The 22687-nt window shown below is 38.6% G+C and overlaps 1 protein-coding gene across 3 annotated transcripts in view; it reads left to right on the top strand.

Moving 5' to 3' along the window:
• Window positions 1-22687, top strand: part of PKHD1 (PKHD1 ciliary IPT domain containing fibrocystin/polyductin) — a 471024-nt gene that overhangs the window by 349867 nt on the left and 98470 nt on the right. The window contains exon 62 of one of the 3 annotated variants that reach the window (XR_006604139.1): window positions 10255-10465. The exons of the other annotated variants lie outside the window; for them this stretch is intronic. The gene's annotated coding sequence lies outside the window, so the exon portion shown is untranslated. The remainder of the gene's footprint in view (window positions 1-10254; window positions 10466-22687) is intronic. 3 annotated transcript variants of the gene reach the window in all.

Raw genomic sequence — 22687 nt, 5'->3', positions numbered from 1 at the left:
AAGTACAGGTTTAATCTCTCCATATTATAGCCTTTTACATATTCAAATCAGCAAAACAATGATCTTATAATAACCCAGTATGCCTCTATCAAGCAAAGAAATTCCAAATTCCTTCTGTTAGCCAACATATGACAGATTGTTTCCAGGTCTTCACTTTCTAAACTGGCTACTTTTTTATATTCTTCAATTTGTTGATGATTTTTCCAAAATGAAGAAGCCAGAACATTATCTAGCATTGTCCTATACAGATAATAATGCAAACCCCAATAGAATTTAAATTTTATAGTGGGCAGTTTAAAAAAGGAAAAAGAATTGGAATTAAATTTAATAATACATGTTATTTAATCCAATATATTAAAACCATTACCATTTTAAGATTATTCTAATATGAAACTATTGAGATATTTACATTTTTTTTTCATGTTGTGTATTTGAAATTTAGTTTGTATTTCATAGTCATAAGGTATCTCAATTCAGAAACAACATTTTCATCAGAAATATTTTATGTGTATCTGGATTTGATTTGAAAAAGTAGATTCACATGTACAAGTTGTTCCAAATATACCTAAATATTTTCCAACAATTAATCACTAATACACTTTAAATTATAAATAACTAAAGTTATATTCAACTTAAAATTTAATTCTCAGTTGCTGTAGTCATAGTTCAAGGGCTAAATAACTACCTGTAGCTATGGTTACCATATGGGTATTTTTCTTCCTTAGTTCTGGAAGGTCAAAGAAAAAGAACTGACTTTTTTTTTTTTTAACCTATGTAGTAGACTATTAATCTCTGTTAAATTTCATTTTTATAAGTCACTTTTATAGGTCATTCAATGTAACTTGGGTTTCTTTGGATTGGACACTAAGCCCCAAACTAGAAACCATTCTACAGACCACCTAATTAGTTCTGGGCATATAACCCAGTCAGTAAAAGAAAGAAGCTTATCAAAATTACCTCTTAAGGAGCTACTGCTTAAATACCCAGTCCTCCAATAAAGCATCAAGGTTTTCAGAGACTAGGAATTTTACTACTCAAGTTAAGGACCCTTTATTGAAAAGTCTCTTCGCATTGCTATGCCTTGTTGTATGAGAAGATCGATAATATCAATGTTCCACAAGAGGGACTATTTTTGAGTATCTGTAACTAAATGAAGTTACTTGACTTTTTGCTGCAATAATATCCTGGTTCTCTCTTTTTTTCTTAGTTTTCTTCACTTTTCTCTTTCTTTCTTTGCCTCTGCCACCACTCCCTATTCCATCTCCCAGGTTATTTCCAGACTTCATTGAATAGTAAACTGTGCTCCTAATCTTCAAATTTTAATAATGAAAGAATTCTGCTTTGCTCTGTTCAATCTTTCGGTACAATAGTATTGAAAGATTTAGAATGCAGAAGCTCAAACTTTAGCTTATTTTACACCTAAGGTGGATGGAATTTTTTTGTTTATTTTATATATTCTTATGTATGTTTGTGTGTGTGTGTTGTGCACAGGTGCATTTTAATGGAAGGGGATACTTCAACAGTCCCATCATTAAATGAAACACTTGTGCCTTACCAATAGGAACTAAACAAGTTCATGACTCAGACCTTCTTGTTTCAATATTATGGACCTGGAAGATTCTTTGATCTGGTTCTCTGTTTTTTCTCCATGTATCTGCACACTCACTAATGTAAAAACTAATGCCATTTTGTGATGGTTTGAGTGTAATTATTAAAAATATCCTGAAAATAGATGTGTCAAAGGAACAAAAAACTTTTAAAGGTCAGAAATAGATCTAAATGCATTTGAGAAATCAGTTTATAAAAAAGATGACATTTTAAATCATGGGAAAATAGAAACTATTCAATTAATGTCATTGAGACATTTAAGTAGTCATTTAGGGAAAATCAAGAAATTCATACTTTTTATAAAAGTAAATTCCATATGGATTCAAGAGGAAAAAATTGAATATATAGAATTACTAGAAAATATGGGTGAGATTATACTTCTCTCATTATGGTGATCTTTCTTGGGAAAAACTGAGAAATTCATACTTTTTATAAAAATAAATTCCATATGGATTCAAGAGGAAAAATTGAATATGTAGAATTACTAGAAAATATGGGTGAGATTATACTTTTCTCATTATGGAAATCTTTCTTAGCACAAATCAAAATCCAGGAAATATAAAATAAATATTTGATAAATTTGGCTAAGAATTAAAAAGTTCTGCAAAGAATATCAAAAGCTAAATTAAAAAACCTAGGAAAAATTTACAACTCAGAGAAAAGAGTTAATTACCTGATAATAACAAAAAATTCTTACTAATATTTAAGGATTAAATATTTACTAATATTTAAAAAGAGTCAAAGGATTCCAAAATGTATTTCACAGAGAAAGAAATACAAATGCCAGTAAACATAAAAAAAACAATTTTTCTCATAATCAAAGCATTTGTTAAGAGCTTTTACACTGGGACACCTGAGTGGCTCTGTTAGTTAAGCATCTGCTTTTGGTTCAGGTCATGATCCCAGGTCCTGGGATGGGTCCCTGTGCTCAGCAGGGAGCCTGCTTCTCCCTCTGCCTCTGCTCCTCCCTCAGCTTGTGCTCTCTCTGTCAAAATAAATAAAATCTTTATTTAAAAAAAAGAAAAAGCTTTTATACTGTGTCTTACTGCCTGGATGGTGTTCACTTACTAGGTGTGCAACTCCAATCAAGTTTCTTATGCTCTCTGAGCCTCAGTTTCCCCATTTAGGAAGTAAGACACATCAATATTATATATTCAAGATTATTGTAAGGATTAAAAGAGAGAAACTCAACAAAAGTATCCACTATGACAACTGAGACAGTGGTGACCTCTGCTACTATAATTACTCTTAATATTATTGCTTTAGCACTTATCTTGGCAGTGACTTAAAAAGTGTGATCATCTCCATGTTGGGGAATGTCACAGAAAGAGTTCTTAGACTTTCAGACTTTATTCTCCAATATCATTTGATGTAGCCTTTTGGCATCTGCTAACAATTTAAAAGTTCTGACTCAGCAACTCCACTTTTAAGACACCCATTTTTGTTGAATGAATAAACAAAACATTAAAACACACAATGAGAAAGAAAACTCCCTGCCTCTTAGCCCTCTGCTATCCTGGTCTCCAGTACTACTGCTCAGAGGGAACAACTGGAAAGTTGCCATATTAAAAAAAATCATGTATATTTATTACTTATTATTTTAATTAGAATAATGATAGTAAAACTCATTTATATAACAAAAGGATTCCTCAAAAATGAGTTGGTTATTATGTAAAGCATGTCAAGAAAAAGGACACAGAAGGAAAGAAATTTTCGTAGACCTAGAAGCCAATCTTTTTACTATGGAATTAGGGACTCCCTATAGGACCCAATTCCAATTTGCTTAACTCTCTCACAGGAGAAATATTAATAAAAATTGAATGTAAGTTCCTGAAAGTAATTGCCATGGAGAAAGGAAGGTGAAGCTGATTTTTTTTTTTTTTAAAGTGGCCATGGGTGATAATCTCTTCCTTTTTGGGTAATGTTGGTAGGATGCAGCTCTCCTTGAGCATTGCCAGTGTGGAAACCAGACTATCCCTACATCTAGGCTCTATTATCTCTGAATGCTTTCTAAGCAAAGGAGCAGAACTTAGAGCTATAAAAGACACATGCATATAAAATACTTAGCCATAAGCCTGGATTGGGATAAGCACAAAGTAAATACTAGTGACCACTGTTCTGTTGCCACCATTTATCATGGCTCTGGCTGGTGCAATGACTTGAGCATTTCGGGCATCATGTCTTAGCGATTCTTGTGTGCTACTCTTCTATTGCTGCTGTAACAAATTACTACAAATTTAGTGGCTTAAAACAACACCCATGCATCATTTCACAGTTCTGTAAGTCAGAAGTCTGTTAGACTTAGCTTATTTTCTGCTTTGAGGCTTTCAAAGACCAAATTAAAGCATGGCAGGACTATACTCTTTTCTGAAGTATTTAGGGATGAATCCACTCCAATCTCACTCAGGTTCTTGGCCAAATTCAGTTCTATGGGATTGCAGGACTAAGGTCCCCATTTCTTTGCTCTTAGGCTTGGATGTCATGCTTAGCTTCTAAGGCTGCCCACATTCACTGACTTGTGGCCCTTTACCCTTCAAAGCCAGCAATGGTGGATTGTGTTCTTCTCATGCTTCGAATCCCTCTTGTCTTTTCTTCTGCTGCATCTGATTCTAGACAGAGAAAGTTCTTCGCTTTTAAAAAAGTTTATAGGATCAGATCTGGCCCACCCAGATAATTTCCCCACTTCGAGATCCATCACCTTAATCACTGTGGCAAAGCCCCTCTGGTATATTCACATGTTCAGAGTCAGGGCATGAACATCTTTGAGAAGTTATTATTTAGCCTATGATAGTTCTTTGTGAGGTCTTAATTTTTGTTGTAAAAGGTGAAAAAATCAGACATAAGAAATATTAAGTTGGAACACTGATGCGATCTTTGAAAGCTTTCTTTTCTTACGGGGAAAGAGTAAGACCTCGTCTGTTTTGCTTCAGAGGTATTATAGACACACAGAGGATTCCATATTTGTCTGCTGGGTGAACACCAAGTTTCAATGGAAAAATTACCAGTGTAACCTGATTTATTTGGTGTGATCATGTAACCTTATGATTTGTAACCTGATTTTGTCTCATTTTTGTTTTAAGTTGAAGCAAGAACATGTTATTTTGATATGCATTTAAATATGTCTTTTAGAACCTGTATTTTAACTTCAACTGTTTGCCCTGACCCACCTTTGATGCATTTATTTCTTATGCTGGCATATGCTTCCTCCACCAATTACCCCTGCGTGAAGGGAAGCAGAATTTAGGCATTAGAAACTCCTGGATGTCCGGTGCCTGATGATGCTCGGCGACACAAATGTGAACTTCTATAATAAAGGAAAGCAGCTCATTTTCCCTGGCTCTCTCAGACACATCTATGGCCCACCTAAATAGCTGAGTATGAGCTTGCAAAAGCTTCGGTGAGGGAGCATTGCGTTTTGCAGCAATTAATTTTGCAGAGAAAGCAGTCTGTTTAAAGACGCCTGCAGCACTTGCTAAAATGGGGGTTGTTTTTCAAGAGCTGCAGTGGGCTCAGGCTGGCTCATCAACAAAACAACAATGCTAAAATATGGCCTCCTGGGTTTTGCAAAAGAAGGGACTAGAGGGGCAATGAATTATGCTCACCTGCTAGAGCTGGGTGAAGACTATAATTGTTTAGCCCCCTAGCACTACCCTGCAAGGGTTAAAATGACAGAGATATTAGTTGGCAATGGCTAAAATTGTTGGTTTGAAGCTCTCGGCAATACGCACACTGTTATTTACCGGACTTGGTCGATTTACTTCTTAATGCAATAATGACCTGTGAAATGAAACGTGAGCTAGACAATTGTTCCTCATTGTTTCCAGTAAAACATTCTTTCATACCCCATTAAACCACCATTAATTCCATGTGAAAGAGAGTCACGCACAAGCACCCGATGGTCTCTCTCTCTCTCTCTCTCTCTCTCTCGGACTTTCTTACCCCCATGTTCCTGCTTTATTTTCCTCTTTTTTTTTTCCCCCTTCTTTCTCCCATTTCTCCAAAAGGAAGAGGGACATCATGGAGTACCTGGTGGGAATTCCTTTGCAGGATGCCCCGAGTGACATTTCTTCTGAAACGGGCAAGGGTGCGATTGCTGATCCTCAACCTGGCTCTTCATTTGGCTTGGACAGGAAAAGAGCCACAGAAACAGAAGTTTGTAAAACAAGGAGCAATTGTTTAGGCTTGTTAAAAAAAAAAAAAAAAAGTCCAAATGCCTATTTGAGTGAGTAGGCATCAATCTTCCCACGCTGGTGGCTGAAAAACCAATGTGGAGAAGCCAACCACTGGAAGTGGTGAGGTGCCTTCACTGGTCTGGGGAGGGGTCCTTCTCCTGCAGGAACACACAGGCCCCTCCCTCTCCCAGGAGCCTAACTGTGGCCTGCTTCCCCTTACCCAAGGACCTACTCTAACTTCAGAGCTAAAAGCTTCAACCAAGATGAGCTGAGCCACACAGCAGGAGACAGACATGGGGCTTGTCTTCATTTCCTTTACTGTGTGACTGAAGTGTTTTGTTCTCCATTTTGCCTCTTGCTGTTTGCCTGGTCACTGCATCCCTCTAATTTCTCCTCTGTGGTCACATTGCCTTTCCTCTTCTGTGGTTAAATCTTCTCTGGCTTCTCTACAATTGTGAGGACATTTGTGATTCTGTTTAGAGTCCACCTGGATAAGGCAGGATGCTCTCTCCACCTAGGACCCTCAATCACATTGGCAAAGTAACTTTTGCCATAGAAGGCAACATTCACAGAGTCTGATGATTAAGACATAGATATCTTGCAGCCATTGTTCAAGCACTAAAAATGCTTGGTGATTCCAAGATTCCAAGATGAAATATATACACACACACACACATACATACCCACACATATATATGTGTGGGTTCGTATATATATTCATATATATTCCCATTGCCATCAGTCTCTTTCTGATCTTCAATGCATTTTTTCCAAATCTAAACAATTGAAAGTGTCCTCATAATTCTTCCCATTTGTTCCATACGTGTGTGTATAGTGTGTGTGTGTGTGTGTGTGTGTGTGTGTGTGTATCTCAATTTGGTTGGAAAGTCCAGATTTGGCAATTTTGGGTATTTTCTTTCCCTTTCTCCTCTTGATAGAGATGAAGGAGAATGGGGAAAGAAAATATCCTGAGTTGCCTAAATCAGTCTCTCTCTCTTTCTCTCTCACACACAGATACTTTCACAACAGATCCAAAATAACCATCAGTTGTTTTTTAATACTTGAACATTTTTCACTTCCAATTTTGGAGGTGGGTTTATCATCACCATTTGATATTCTCAAGCACTGATTTTCCCACCTCTCTCAAAATTGTTCCACCTGAACCTAAATTGTTCTTGAATAACCAATCAGTTTGTAGGTGTGAACTCTGGCACTGGTCTGTATGATAGTATTCAGTCACTAGAAAGGCTACTAAATTCCCCATATTCTCCTTTTAAGGAAGGAAATAACCAGCTGGGTCATCCCTTCACTCTTTCTAGTTTCCTGCTAAGAGCATATCTGACATTTTGCTATTTGCAGCTGCTATCATGAAGGTTCCAGGAGCAAAATGATTCCTTTATAATCGTATAACCTATTAGACCAGTCTTAGAGTCTTCAAGCCAGAATTCTTCCCTCTGTATAGAATGTCTTTTAACAAAAAGTTAATTAAAAAATAAATCAGTAAAGTAATTAGTTAAGTAAATAAATGATTAACGGCTCATTTAAAACAAGCTTCATTTTTTTCCCATAAAAAAGAAAAAAGAAAAAAACAATTGAGAGTAACCCTTTCCTGTTCAGAGTATGCCTATTACTGCAGCTATTACATCTTTCCAAAAATTCCTACCTGTCCTTCAAGAGGACGTCCTCCCTTCTCCAGAACTAAGGAAGTCTTTCTGCTCAGAAACCCCGTGCCAGGTTCTTGACTCTGTTGTGAGAAAGAATTCAAGGACGAGTCCGAGTAAAGTATAAGGGAAGAAGCTTAATTGCAATGTGAAACTATACTTTCAAGAAGTGAGAGCAGGTGAGCTCAAGGGAGAGCTTGCCCCCTGTGGTTTGGGTTTCTATCTTTTATTGACAGTTGTTAACAAAGGGTGGCATATTCATGGCTTGAGGTGGGATTTCTGGGAAGCAGGGTTATGTGCTTTTTCTTTTGTATTTGGTCAGAGGTTTCCTGTCATGGCACCATTAGGGAGGAGATTTTAATCTAAAAACATTTATTTATTTATTTATTTTTTAAAAAATTAATTTATTTATTTTCAGCATAACAGTATTCATTGTTTTATCGCCACACCCAGTGCTCCATGCAATCCATGCCCTCTATAATACCCACCACCTGGTACCCCAAACTCCCACCCCCCCGCCACTTCACACCCCTCAGATTGTTTTTCAGAGTCCATAGTCTCTCATGATTCACCTCCCCTTCCAATTTCCCCCAACTCCCATCTCATATTTTATTTATTTATTTGACAGACAGAGATCACAAGTAGGCAGAAAGGCAGGCAGAGAGAGAGGAGGAAGCAGGCTCCCCGCTGAGCAGAGATCCTGATGTGGAACTCAATCCCAGGACCCTAGGATCATGACCTGAGCTGAAGGCTGAGGCTTTAACCCACTGAACCACCCTGGTGCGCCAGGAAGGAGATTTGAGTGTGTTAATGGAGTATAATGAAAGAACAATGTGAACTTTGGCCTGTTTTGTCAGCCATCTTCGGCCTGTCTGGTTTGATCCATTTTCTTATGGTTTTGTTTTGGAGTGCTAGGATAGGCCTCTGACTTCCTCATGGTTGGCCATGACTTCCTCTTTGCTGGCCTCCAGGCATCCTGTTAGAACCTAACTGCCTACTCTTACAATTATTCATGTTATATTTTGTTGAGAATGCTTAATCATGTTAGCATATAGTGGTGACTTCTTTTCCCCATTTGATTATAACCTCCTGGTCTACGGCCATACCACCCTAAACGCGCCTGATCTCATCTGATTATAACCTCCTGGAGGACAGGACAGATTTATTATGCTAACTGTGGTTGTTCAACCAATATGTGTTGATTTTCTATTACAAAGTAATAATAGGGGTGCCTGGCTGGCTCAGTCGGTACAGTCTAGGACTCTTGACCTCGGGGTTAAAAGTTCGAGCCCCTCAATGAGTATAGAGATTACTTAAAAATGAAAAACCTTGGGGCACCTGGGTGGCTCAGTAGATTAAGCCGCTGCCTTAGGCTCAGGTCATGATCTCAGGGTCCTGGGATCAAGCCCTGCATCAGGCTCTCTGCTCAGTGGGGAACCTGCTTCCCCCTCTCTCTCTCTGCCTGACTCTCTGCCTACTTGTGATCTCTCTCTCTGTCAAATAAATAAATAAAACTTTTTAAAAAGTAAAAAATTAAAAAAATTTAAAAACCTTAAAACAACACAAAACAAAGTAATAACAGATACTACTATTGTGCTAGCTTCCATTTATGGAGAAGTAGTGGTTGGGTGTCTCATACATGCCAGCCCTTGTGTTAGGTGCTTTATATATCATATCTTTACAATAACTTTGCAAAGTAAGCCTCATTTTCATCATTTGAAATGAATGAAACTGAGGATCTCAGAGTTTAGGGACTTTGTTTAAGAGGCTATGTCCAGTGCTAAAGCCAGGGTTTATATCCAAATCTGGCTGAATTCAATGCCTAAATTTTTTCTCTTGATGCCCATGACTCTTTCTATATGGAGGCTTTCTGAAGAATTACATGTGAGATTCATCTTTGACCCTGAAGGAGATCCTTTACTATAATAGTCCAAGTGTCTAACTATAATCTGGAGCAAAATAAGATAAGCACCTGCAGATATCTGAAGAGTACTCGGAGCAGACTGGATGGGTGGGGTTTTGAACAGAAGAACCAAGAACTTTTCACACTGGGGCATGAATAAAGGACACAGATAACACAGGGTATAGGTATTTTCATAAACTTCTGTTTACTTCAGTAGCCACACAGGGGGATGGTGGTGTTGGGGGGGAGTACTTTGAAGATTTCAGAATAGAGGAGGGGCCTATAAGAAGCTGTAGTTTATAAAGATTACTCAGGCTGTAGGAAGCAAGGTGAAGATTGAGTTGGAGGAGGGAACAAATGGGAAGACTTGTTAGGACACCTTCAATTGTTAAGGTTTGGAGGAAATGCATTGAAGATCTGAAAGAGATTGATGGCAGTGGGAATGGAGAGGATGTATAGATCAAAGAAGGGCAAAAGAGAGGAAGTAGAAGGGGCTTCCCTACTCCTGACCCCCGGGGACTGATGAGAGGAAGTCAATATGGCATATTTTGGGGGAATGGAGGTTCCAACAGCAAATGTGGGGTGATAAAGAGGATGATTGCCCATGCTTTTGCCTTTATTGAGTTTGGGGTGCCCACTGTATGGGATGGGAACTATTCACATATGCAGCTGGTGGCTGGAATCTCTAGGATTAGAGATTGGGAGATAAGTTGCAGCTAGACATAAAAATTGAAGTTTAGCTGGACTTAAGAGGTTGGTGTAACATTAGGGGGAAAAAATGATGCCAACGAAGGGAGAAAGCAAATAAACTGACGCCAGAGTGTTGAAGAATGCATGGCACTGAGGAGAGCCTTTGTTTGACAGTGTGCAAGCAGATGAGTGATACGTGATATTTTATGGCTTGTTACAGAGACAAGAAAGCCCAAAGATAGGACTACCCACCGTGGGAGCACAAGCTCTCATTGTATGCTTTCTTGCTGGCTTCTGGGGGACTTACAGGACAAAGATGGGATGAAGTATCATCAAGCAGGAGGAGAAGCTGGGCTGGTCTTGTGATGGAGGAAATAGACGCAGACACAGTATGATGTAGGGGACTGGCTCACCCCAGGTTTGGCCACCCTGTAAGTACTTCCCTTACCTACACTGCCTTCTCCTTTTTAGCCTGGAGTGGCGCTCTCTCTCTCTCTCTCTCCCTCCCTCTCTCTCTCTCTCTCTCTCTATGTGTGTGTGTGTGTGTGTGTGTGTTTTAAGATTTTATTCATTTGAAAGAGAGCATGAGCAGAGGGGAGAGGCAGAGGTGGAAGGAGAAGTAGACTCCCCGCTGAGAAGGGTGCCCACTGTGGGGCTCGATCTCAGGACCTGGAGATCACAACCTGAGCTGGAGGCAGATGCTTAACCAACTGAGCCACCCAGGTGCCCCTGGAACTGCTATCTTTGCTGCCAGAGGTTTTCCTTCAGAAAGTCATTTTTAAGATTAAACATAATTCATTCATTCCTTTATTCAGCACATATTTATTGGCATATTGTGATTGGCATATTGTGATAGAGCTAGGTGTGCAAAATGACATAATTCCTGCCCTCATCTTATTAGGGAATGTAAACAATAAAAGACAAATATATACATACAAACAAGTGAATATATAATTATATTCATGATAAATGCCATAGTAAGAGTGTCGTAGTGCACCATACTTTAAAAAGGTAGAGATGGGTGAAGGGGAGTCAATGAAGGTGACTCTTAGAAGTGATAGTCAGGCTAAGACAGAAACTGCATTGGCTTTCACCAGGTTATGTGTGGATGGGAAAGCCTTCTAGACAGAGAGAAATCCCAAGGCAGAAGGAGCAGAACATTGGAGGCAGGAAGACCAGAGGGACTGAATAATGCTGGGGGCACAAATACAAGGGTAGCCTGTGATGAGATTGGACAATGGATGAGGCCAGATTCTGAGGAACTTTGTGGGACATAAGAACATGAGATTTTAGGGATGCCTCAGTGGCTCAGTCAAACATCTGCCTTTGGTTCAGGTCATGATTCCAGAGTCCTGGGATTGAGTCCCACATAGGACTCCTTGCTTGGCAGGGAGTCTGGTTCCCCCTCTCCCGCAGCTCTCCCCGCTTGTGCTCCCTCACTCTCTCTGACAAACAGATAAATAAAATCTTAAAACAGAAGAGAAATGTAAGATTTTATTCCACTTGCAAAGGAAACTCATGTAATTGACTTTGCATTTTTAAGTTTGGAAAAAATAAATGGTGATTTGCAAGGATGGCATTTCTACTGCAGGGATCCAGGTGATAAAAGATGGTGGCATGGGCTGCTTATGTAGCAGTGAAGATCTGATAATTTTCTTGATAATTTGGAAAACATTTAATAGAAGATACAGAAGTATGTTTGGTAATAGAATTGATTAAGAGTGCTTTGTTCTTCAGCAATGCCTCCCACACCTTGACTCCACACACATGTCTGAAAGGTTTCCTAGTATTTGAAACGCCACATACATGTCAGTCATTGAGATTCACTGAAGTTAAGTCATTCTTTAAAATATACATAGTCATATTTCTTTTAAGAATTTTTTTTTTAATTCACAAAAATTTATGGTGATAATGACATGACAAGAGCCATATTAGATCCTAGGGATGCAAATGTGAATTAAAAAATAAAAATCTGTGCTTGACGAGCTGCCAGATCTTGCTTTGTTTATGAATTTTGTCAAGGGCATAGTGAAGTTTTTGCTATAAGAGAGCAATGCCATTTATTGCACAGTACAATCAGTCCAATTAAAAGATTGGGAAATTAGCTCTGCTAGTCTAAGAAACATACTATTTATAACAGAATTTACCCTTTAGAAAGATAGGAACAGATATTACCTCTTTTTATTCTCACAATGATCCTCCAAGTCTGTGGTTAGTTAGTTAGTATCTGTCTGATAAGTTAAATCTGTATTCATATACATAGTTACAAATGGCTACTTCTTCTGCATTTCTATGAAGCAGCCATGTCAATATATTAAGACATGGCCATTCTAGCCAGGTAGGATATATACTGAATTAAATAATTAATGATTTAAATGATTAAATAATTGTATAATATTTACATTATATAATTATCAATAATATTAAATAGTTAAATAAGACAATGAAATGTCCCAACAGCATAAGCACAAATGTAGTATAACCCTCGTACTGTATTTTAACTACTTCAATGATAATTTCCCACAGCATAAATAAGAAATCAACTCCAAACACATGAACATTGCGTTTGTATTTCCCTTTGTCTTGATGTGGTACACTTGGGTGCACCATATATTGAACTATGTTACCAACTTTAAATGCTGTTGCCAGGTTTTTTTATTTGATTGTATCTCCATTTATCCTTGCTCCATTTTATGTGAAAGAGGCTGGAGATATCATCAATCACTTTCACTGAGACTATCTCTATTTATCTATAGATCAGATGACAGATAACAAATGTTATTTAATGGATCTGACATAGCATAATCTCTCCGTGCTCAATTTCAAATCCCACCAGTCATACCCTTATTGCTTAAACTTCAAGTAGATCATCTGCAGAGAAATTTTTAGTATATTTATGTATCCTTTAGAAATTTTAACCTCCTAAGCAATAGTGACTAGGCCCACATTTCTAGGCTGTGAACATTAATGCCAGTATTTTGTGATTCTGTTCCATGAAGACAACATTTACCCCATTTTTTCCCCCCAGAGGAAGTAGGCATCAGAGAATAACAACTGTGGTTCCTAGAATCCAGAAGAATGGCCCACATCATTGGGCAGATGTAGTGAGGTACATATACACAGGAAGGAAAATAGCTACTGAGAAAGGGTGCAGTATGCAGATAGGCCAAGCAGACAGCAGTCCGGCCGACATGATCTGAAGGGCCCCACAAGTGGTTCCTCTCCCTCTTCCACCTTCAACATAGCCCGCTTGCCTTAAGGCACTGCGTTCCTATAGAAAAGATTGATCATTAAACATAGTGAAGAATTTCTTATCTTGAGCAGGCCACTCTTAAGATGTCAGTGCTCTGAGATGTAGCAGAAATTTTTAACCAGTAGCAAAAACTTACTTAGCTCATTTAACCAAAGATTTCTACCCTGGAATTCCTTGATGAGGTATTGTGACCTTTGGAAATGAGACACATGTGGTAGGTACTTGCAGTGAGGGTCAAAACAAGTAACTGTCTTCTCTGTCTGAACTTGGCCTGCCACGTTGACTTTATTATCCAGTCACCTGAGCCCAGTCTACCCTCTCTAACACTGCCTTAGTAGTCACATCTGTCTCCCTTCCACTCTGTTCTCAAAATCCCCTTCCCTGCCCTGCCTCAGGTGATTGCTGACTCAAAATACCAATCAGGGTGAGGGAGTGAGTCACTACTTGGGAACCTTAAGCAATGTGTGAATATTTCATTTGTGCCCCCAAGGAGGATATTGGGATCCCTGACACAATGGAATAAAGAGTTAGGAAGATCTGAGCCATGAGGCCTGCCAGGAGTTGGGACCAAGGATTTAATGCAGCCAGCCCCTCTCTCTGCTCTTGCTGCTTGTCTCTGCTCCTTGTGACTCTTGGCCTCATTCCCCTCTGATGCTGAGGAACATTTTCCATCTAGTTCAGCTTAGTAATTCCAGCTGAAAAGGAATTTTGTTTTCTCCTGGTATCTGTATAGCAAATCTAGGGAAAGACTGGTAATTCCTATTTGGCCTTTATGTCTCTTGGAGAACCAATTATTGGATCCAAAGGAATGGGGGAATAGGACTGGACAGAGCTTGGTTATGGATCCACTCTTAGCCAGAGGTCAGGATCCATAACCTGGAGAAAGTGGAGGGGCAAAGACATATGGGCCGCCAAACTGGAGCTGTGTAGTATATTATATTTTGAGACCCATATGAGGAGGAAAAGCTTTGTGAAGCTTTTCCTGACCCTGCAGTAGGAGTGGGCGCCCTTCCCCCATGCCTCTGCCTATCAATAAATCTGAACCATTCACTAATTTGATTTGTGTATTTACCTCTATTGACACTCCAAGCTTGCTGAAGTTAATACTCTTGGAATGTTTTCAGATAAATGCTGTATCTCCCATTAGCTCTTCCTCCTAGATTCCAGAGTGTGTTAGTGACTGGTATGAAGGGTGTGGTCAGGCTAAATGACCAGAAAGTCATTTCAACTCCATGCCACATATTATCAGCCCTCTTGGGTGAAGCCAACCCTATTCAGAGGACATTCTAGGTTTTAGCCTTCTTTTGGCCTTGTTATAGCAAAATGTTTCAAACAATGTTGAGTATTGTGTTTCAATTTAAGACCAACAGGCTTATAAAAATAATCTGTCTTCCAGCAAGTGGGCCTTTACTAACTTTCCTTTTTTATTACTGAAACTTGATTTTGAAGGATTTTATTATTCAATGGTTTTTTGTTTTTTTTTAAAAGCATAATGAACACCCACATACCGACCATCCATCTTTAGGGATAAAACATTATAAACTTACAAAGTTAGTTGACGTCCCTATAGGCCTCTCCCTTATATCAATTGAATTCCCTTACCTGCCCCTCCCAGAGATAACTATCTTGAATTTGGTATTTCTTATTCCTATGTATTTCTTCATAATTTTTCTTCTTTAGTTAAGTTTAGTTACAAAAGAATGAATAAACAAGCTTCTACCCCACAAGGAAATATACCGGTAGTAGTGGCATTTCTCACCCTGTTATTGGCTATGTTCAAATGTCTTTCCATACTAGGTCATCCTCCCAAGGAATTGACATCAACTCTATCAGTATTATTGAGTAAATGACATGAAGCTACAAAGAGGCAAAGCAGGAATGTGCTCAAGGACAAAACCCAGGTCCCAAGCTTGCTGAGGAAGATAGAATGTGTGTCTTTCGTGTTCCTTATCAGACCGGGTGTTTCTCAACATCCTGCTAATAGAATAACATTTAATTTTAATTCTAAGCATGCCAGATATCTGGATGGTCATCCAGATAAGTCAAAACTGTGGAAGTCTTTGAAAGTGATTCGGTTCTGAATTCCTGCTTTCTTTGTGTGTAGTAAGAATTGTTTTTAGAATTGTCTGGCCTTCCAGGAACAAGCATAATGAAGTGGAAGAAGCTGGGGTACATGGATGTCCCATTTAGTAGCTCTGTGACTTTGGGCAAGTCATTTAATGTACTTTTAGTCTAGGTACAATAATACTTGTTCTGCCTACTTTTCACAGTTGCTTCTAGAAAAAAAAAAAAAAAGTGAGACTAATTCATGTGGCTCATAAACTTTAAAAACACCATAAATATAAAGGATAATATCTTTGGTGGACACTGTTCTGTTTCCCATCATGCAGGCAGAAATGATGGACATGTTTATTTTGCCTGAGTAAATATTTTTTAGACTTGAGGCTCAATCACGAGAACTCTAATTAATTATTTCCATTTAATGTAAGATTTTAGTATTTGAGAAATTGTCTTATATTCATTTGCTTTGACATATTCCTAGTCCTGAATCCAGATGTCAAAATCTATCTACTTACTGATTATGTAAAAAAAGAGGTAAATGTGAATTCTCTCTTGTACTGTAGCTTCAGGAGAGGCTCCAAGGCCTGGGAATGCAAAACAACATTATTTTGTTGTTGCAACAACAACAAAAAAATAATGACAAAAGCTTCACCTTCTAAAGCAAGGTGCTTGAGTTCCAGCTCTGTTCATGGAACTTTCTGCAACAATGGAGATTTTCAATATCTGTGTTATCCAGTATGGTATACTGGAGTATTGAGCACTAGAAATATGGCTCATGAGATCAAGGGACTGAATTGTATTTTATTACTGTGGTCAGTTTAAAGGTAAATGTATAGAACCACAAGTGGTTGGTGGGTACTGTGTCAAACAGTGAAGATTAAGACGATAGATGTTGATCTTGCAGAACAAGTAGTTAAAATGTAGTGCACCTCTGCCTACCTAACATATGAAAGACTGGTTAAAGCAGCTTACTCAGAGGGATTGTCTTCCCCAGCTTGCTGAGCAAAGATGGCCAACAGTAGACCAGGTATGGGTCTCTTAGAGGAAAGGATCAAGCATCATTTTAACAGAGACCCACCCAAGACCCACCCAACGAGAGGATCATGCATCATTCTAACAGAGACCCACCCAAGAAGAAGGAGACCCTCTCCTCAGGTGAGAGGAAGACACCAGACAACAGGGGCTACCGAAAAAGTAAAGTCTTAAGTGATCAGCAGGAATAGGCATCACCATGCCAGGCAGGCAGTTCACATCTTTAGTATAAATCCCTGTGGAACCCTCGGAAAGACCCAACTCAGAAAAGACTGTTTTAGAGATCTGAAATACTCAGACAATATCAGAGCTAGGTTTTAAATGTTTTGGTAAAGGAAGACCTCTTCTTTCCTATGTTGCTCTTCCCTCTCTTGACCCCAGGCTCCAGGCTCAACCCTGGAGGACCAGTGGCTTCCTAGTGAGTGGAAGAAGAAGAATCAAGAGAGAGAAGTGGTGCAAAGCCAACCACATTCATTTCCATCACAAATTTCTCAGCCTGAGGAAGACTCAAGCTGAGGGAAGGAAGACGTTTTCAAAAAGAATTTGAGATTGTATTGGATTGGACTGGAATTTTTCATATGTGAAAGCAATCAGAAAAGTCATGTCATCTGCCTAGGGTTTCATCTAGAACCTGAGAAAAATCATTTGATAGCATGAGTTTAAATGAGAATTGGTTAGAAACCCTAAATTTCTCTCTTGCACCTGCGGAGTCTAGTTCATTCAATAAACTGATTATAATACTAAGGATAATTGTACATTATTAATGATACATTAATAGTGATGGTGATTAATGGCTAACATTTGTCAAGGGTTTACAGCCTGCTAGGTACTCTTCTGAGCACTTTATCTGTTTTAACCCCTCAGCTGGAGATACATATGGAACTGATTCCTCACTATCTGAGATAGTTCAGAAAACTGAACCATTAGATTTTTGGAGTCTCACTGGAAGATAGAAATTACACCTACTGGACATTCATTATCATCTTATAGTAAGCACATTTATCAAGCACTTCACATGCATTATTTTATTTAATACTTTAACAGTGCTGTGAAATAAAAACACTGTTCATTTTATGGATGAGTAAGTTGAGGTTTAGAGGAATGAAGTCAGTTTACATAATGGTGAGTATAGGCTAGGAATCTAGGGCTGTTGGGCCTCAGTGTCTTATTAAAGGATATGGCTTTTTGTCCATATTCTACATGGGAAGAAAGGACCAGTGCTCACCTTTTTTCTCTTCTTGAAAACAAGTGCATTAGTTATAAAAAACAAGAAAATGTCTTGCTCAAGCAAAACTTTTAACTTTAAATTGGTAAATCTGAACCTTGCAAAAACACCTTGGGTACTAGTTAATAATTAAATTAGTTTCTTCTCTTGTCCCAGACTCTTAACATTAGTAAGGAGAAAAGTGTGTACAGAAAATGGATCAAATTGACAGTTGATCTGTATTACTGTAAATACAGGAAAATAAAAAACAAAGGGCAACTCTTCATTCTGACTGCCTTGAGTACTCCTGATCCTTCCAAATCTTCTTCCTCTCCCCTTGATTTCATTGTTGTTCTTAAAATGAATTCCAAAACCCAAGAGAGGGATAAGACTCTTACCAAGAAGAAAAGGAAGAAGCTAGGCTGTTATGGTTCAGTGTATTTTGAACTCTTGAAATTTGGGTCCTATTTATACTTCAAGACAAACAGAGATCATGTTAACAATAGCAGATGTTGTAAGGGAGGAATAGAGTTTTTTATAGGCAGATCTATGTGGGGTCAGAAGCAATAGGTTCTTCCTGTGGAGGAAGTCGGATGGGCAGCTGCAGTTTGGCTAAAAAAGCCTAGTTATTGTATTACAGTCCAGGCTGAGAGCACAGTGCAGTGCCCATCTCTGTTGGTTGGATGCTTGTGCAAATTTGCTACTCCTCACACAATTTTCTGCTTGTCCCAGGCATTACTTCCAAAACTGAGTAGGTGGCTCAAATGCAAGGAAAACATCTAAGCATTTTGAAGGAGCTAGGAGATGCCTCGTATTTGCAAATATGATTGGAAGCATTTATCTTTCCTTCCCCACCACATCTTCTAAATATTAGCATTTAATAAAATACACATTTCTTTCATTTATTTTGAACTCCCTCCAAAGCCAGCAAATACCAGAACCTCAAATGTTATGATAGGATAGGTTCTTTATTGGTTTGTTTTCTTTTCATTCTTTCTGTTTTTACTGTGTGATTCTTTTTCATTATAAATCCTTATGTTTCCAACTCAAGGAGCCTGACTAATCAGAAGGGCTTCCAGCAGAGGTAGACAAATATTCTCAGTGCTGTCCTGAGACCCTACAGATGCAGATAGCTCTGCTATTCACAGGAAATGAAGAAGTCAGGTCCATCAGAGACAGGGGATTTCCTCTTCAGATAAAGTATGTTAGCTGTTGCATATTACTGATATAAAACTCAGGAGTAGAGACAAGATGCTCTCAGATGGTGGGGGAAATGGCCCCTTCTTATCCAGGATGCCCCTGAAAACAAAGCCTGAGACATAGGTTATTTATTTGGGAGGTAATTCCAGGAAACAAATGTGGGGGACAGGAGCAGTGAAATGAAGGAGGGAATGCAACTCAAGATCGGGCTTATGGGAGATATATGATCTTGTGAGGCCTTCTGAGAACTTATGAAATGTATCTCAATACTAACCATGGGCAAAGACAGAACACACAAGACACAGGTTCATGTCTCTGATTGGTCAAAAGTAGCTCCAACTCAAACATGTTCTGTTTGTACATGTATGATTGCAAAATGGTGCATCATGAAGTAGCATCAGAGAAATCTGGAGTCAGAAGGCAAGTAGATCTCTCTTTGGATTTCTTGTACTTAGAACTGAGAGCTGTGTCAGTAGCTGGAGAAAAACTTAATACCATGGAGATTTGAAGTGGCATACAGAGTTATCCAACATAAGCCTCCTCAAAAAATGGTAATTTGTTCAGAGCTAACTCAGAAAGATATGAATTGAGGCTCCATCTGGATTATTTCCCAGCTATGTATCTGGGGCAAGTCATTTGCTCCCAGCTCCAGTTTTTTCATTTATTAATTAATGGCATTTATATGGTTGTTGAGATGAGTAAATAAGTCACATAAGTTTCATGCCTAGTATGTTGTATATACTCAATAAATTCTACCATTGATATTTAATAGTATTAATATTAAACATATATTTGATGAGTTTGGTCTACAGCTCAAATCAATGGTGGCCAAGCTCTATTCAGAGAAGTGAAAGGAAATTTTCTTTTTAAGATTTTGTATATTTATTTGAGAGAGAGAATATGAGATGGAGAGAGATCACGAGCAGGGGGAAAGGGTTGAGAGAGAAGCAGGCTTCCTGTTGAGCAGGGAGCCCCATTCTGTACTCGATCCCAGCACCCCTGGGGATCATGACCTAAGCCAAAGGCAGATGCTTAACTAACTGAGCCATCCAGGTGCCCCACAGAGAAGTGAAAAGGAAGTTTTGAAGAGATGTAGGATTCATACCTTTCAATGGATCGCTATGATTCCTATACACATGAAGTACATTATAGACTGCTATTCTTTAAGATGACTCTCAAGCATGAAGATCCAGTTACTCCAAATCATTAAAAAAAGGAGTACAATATTAAAAAAAGATATTTTGTTATTAGGTATGTTTAATTATATTTAAATTTATGGGAAGAAAATTTAAATAGGCCTGTCAGTGACCCCAAAAGAGACTTATGTGCTGCAGGAATATTTGCTACCTTTGTCCTCCATGAAATAAGGGTGTTGAACTAGACCATTCTTAAAATTAATTTCAATTCTTAAATTCTGATTCCAGAATAGCTTATTTTATCATTCCTGAATATTGATTAGTCAGAATATCTTGTTCTACAGTCATGCCCCTCTCCCAAAGAGACTTACCTATATATGGCATGGATGAAAAAAGACCTTCTGGTAAACATAGTCATTAAATGTAATTATACTGAGTGCTCCAAATTCAAGATGCATTGATATCCCTGTGTTGTCATTTATAATATAGAATGTGTTTTCACACAATGATTATGTTAGGGAAAAAAAAAAGTCAGATTTCTGGGTCAAAACAAAAGCCTCTTTTAATCATGATGTTCTGCAAGCTCAGTATTTTACTAATAGTTTTACTGGATTTTGAATACTGTGTTATAAGGATTCTTTTCCCCACAGGAAGAGTTCTGCCAATTGATACAAAGGTCACTGTGGTTTCTGCTCCAATGGTCTTAGGAAGCCTCTTTCCCAGGGAGTAGGACCTTTTTCCAGGTACCCTAACTTACTCCAAAGTGGGACATTTTTGAGAGGGAAAGAGGGAACTACTAATAATTTTTCTGTGATGACAAGTATAAATCATACCTTTATACCTTGTTGTTGAAAGAACACAAGGATGTATGGTTGTCCTAGTCATATGCCCCTCAAAGTGCATGGCCTGTTTGTAGACACAGTAATATGGAAGCTGTCATTTATATTCATATTTCATTGTAGTTATTCATCAATGTTTCCTGGGGATCTACTGCGTAGATCTACTATATCTGGGGATATCTACTATATCTGGGGTATCTACTATATCTGGGGATAGTGTGATAAACAACATGGTTACCTGACTTTGCAGAACTTGGAGGCTAGTATGAGATGGAGACATTAAATAATTGCAGTAATGTATGAGTGTGATAACGGAGGAAGTCTAGGGTAGGGGGTCTTCAGCTAATAATTTAAGGCAGGGCTTAGCAAATTTTTCTGTAAAGTGTCTAGCAAATATGGTAGGTTTTCACTATTTTAGGCCTTAAGGGTCATATATCCTCTCTCTCCTCCTCCTCCTTATCTTCCTTTTCCTCCTCTTTTTCTCATTTTAAAATCCTTTAGAAGTTTTAAAGCCATTCTTAGCTTGAGGCCTGTAACCAAACAAGTCATAAGCTAATTTTGCCCATGGGCCATAGTTTGTTAGTGCCTTATCTAGGAGATAAGGAAAGCTTTTTGGAGCAAGTGGCATGCAAGCTGAGGTTTGGAATATGAATGAATGAGCCAGCCAGATAAAGCATTGTAGGAAGAAGTGGAGGAATCACATGTGTAAAGTGCAGAGACCAGAGACTGTATTGTATCTTTAAAGAATCAAAAGAAGACCAACCTGGCTGAGATGTGAGAGATGACACTGAGATGTGAGAGATCTGTTCCTAGAATGTTTTATAATCCATGTTAAGGATTTTAGGCTAGATCCTAATGGTCTAGACAGGTTCACAAAGGATTTTACATGAAGGGGTATCATGATCGGATCTGCACGGGGGCAAGAGAGGTAGCAAGGAGTCCAGTATGGTGGCAGAAGTCCAGAGGAGAGATAATGAGGCAGCAGAGACTGGAATGATGATATGACAAATATATGGGTTCAGTGCAGTTTGTGTGGTGAAATTGGCTGGATCTGTTGTTTGATTGAATGTAGGGGATGAGGAAGCGAAATGAGGCAAGGATGACTTCCCGGGTCTTCCTTAAACTAGTTTTCTTCCTTAAACAAGTTGGTGGCTTATGGCAACATTGACTGAAAATGAACCCTAGAAGTGGAACAGTTTTGGAAAATAACATTGTAGTTTTAGGCATGCTAAATATGAGCTATATGCTAGATATCCAAGAGGTGATACCCAATAAGGAGTTAGATGTACAGCTCTATTGTTCACAGGAGAGGTCAGAGAGAAGATCATCTTATAGATGGGAACTAAGACCACAGGACTGAATGAAATTGCATATTTTGAATAAGAAAAGCCTCTCAAAGTTGAAGGAATGGTTAGACAAGGAAGATCTCACAAAGTATACAAGAAAGAATACACAGATATGTAAGAGGAAAATTGGAATATTGTAGAGAACCAAATTCAAGGAATGAAAGCATTTCACAATGGATGGCATGGTTCTAGTAAACACTACAGCTAGGGAAAACACAATCAGGTTGGAGAAGAAATTACTGGACCTAGTAACATAGACTTCATTGTTGATCTTGATACAAGCAGTTTCAGAGAAATGGCGGGGTTGGAACTCAGACAGCCTCGGGTCGAGGAGTGAGTGAGAGTACATGGACATGGTGAAAGTAAAACCTATTATCGAGAAGCATAACAAGTTAAAAGGTTGGAGGAAAAAAAGGAAACAAGATGGTAGCTAAACCTGGATGTGAGAATGGGGACAGGATTTGCTAAAATAGGGGAGGTCTTGAACATGTTTTAATGTGCATGAGAAAAAGTTAATAGAAATAAAGTAAGGCTAGAGGAGCAAGCTTATTTGAGAAACCAGGAGGATGTAGGATTCAGAGC

This window comes from Mustela putorius, unplaced genomic scaffold, assembly GCF_011764305.1.
Source record: "Mustela putorius furo isolate JIRA1106 unplaced genomic scaffold, ASM1176430v1.1 tig00003983_pilon_pilon_pilon, whole genome shotgun sequence".
In the NCBI taxonomy this organism is placed as follows: domain Eukaryota; kingdom Metazoa; phylum Chordata; class Mammalia; order Carnivora; family Mustelidae; genus Mustela; species Mustela putorius.
The sequence above is the reverse complement of the archived record's forward strand: the minus strand, read 5'-3'. Positions and strand labels throughout refer to the sequence as shown.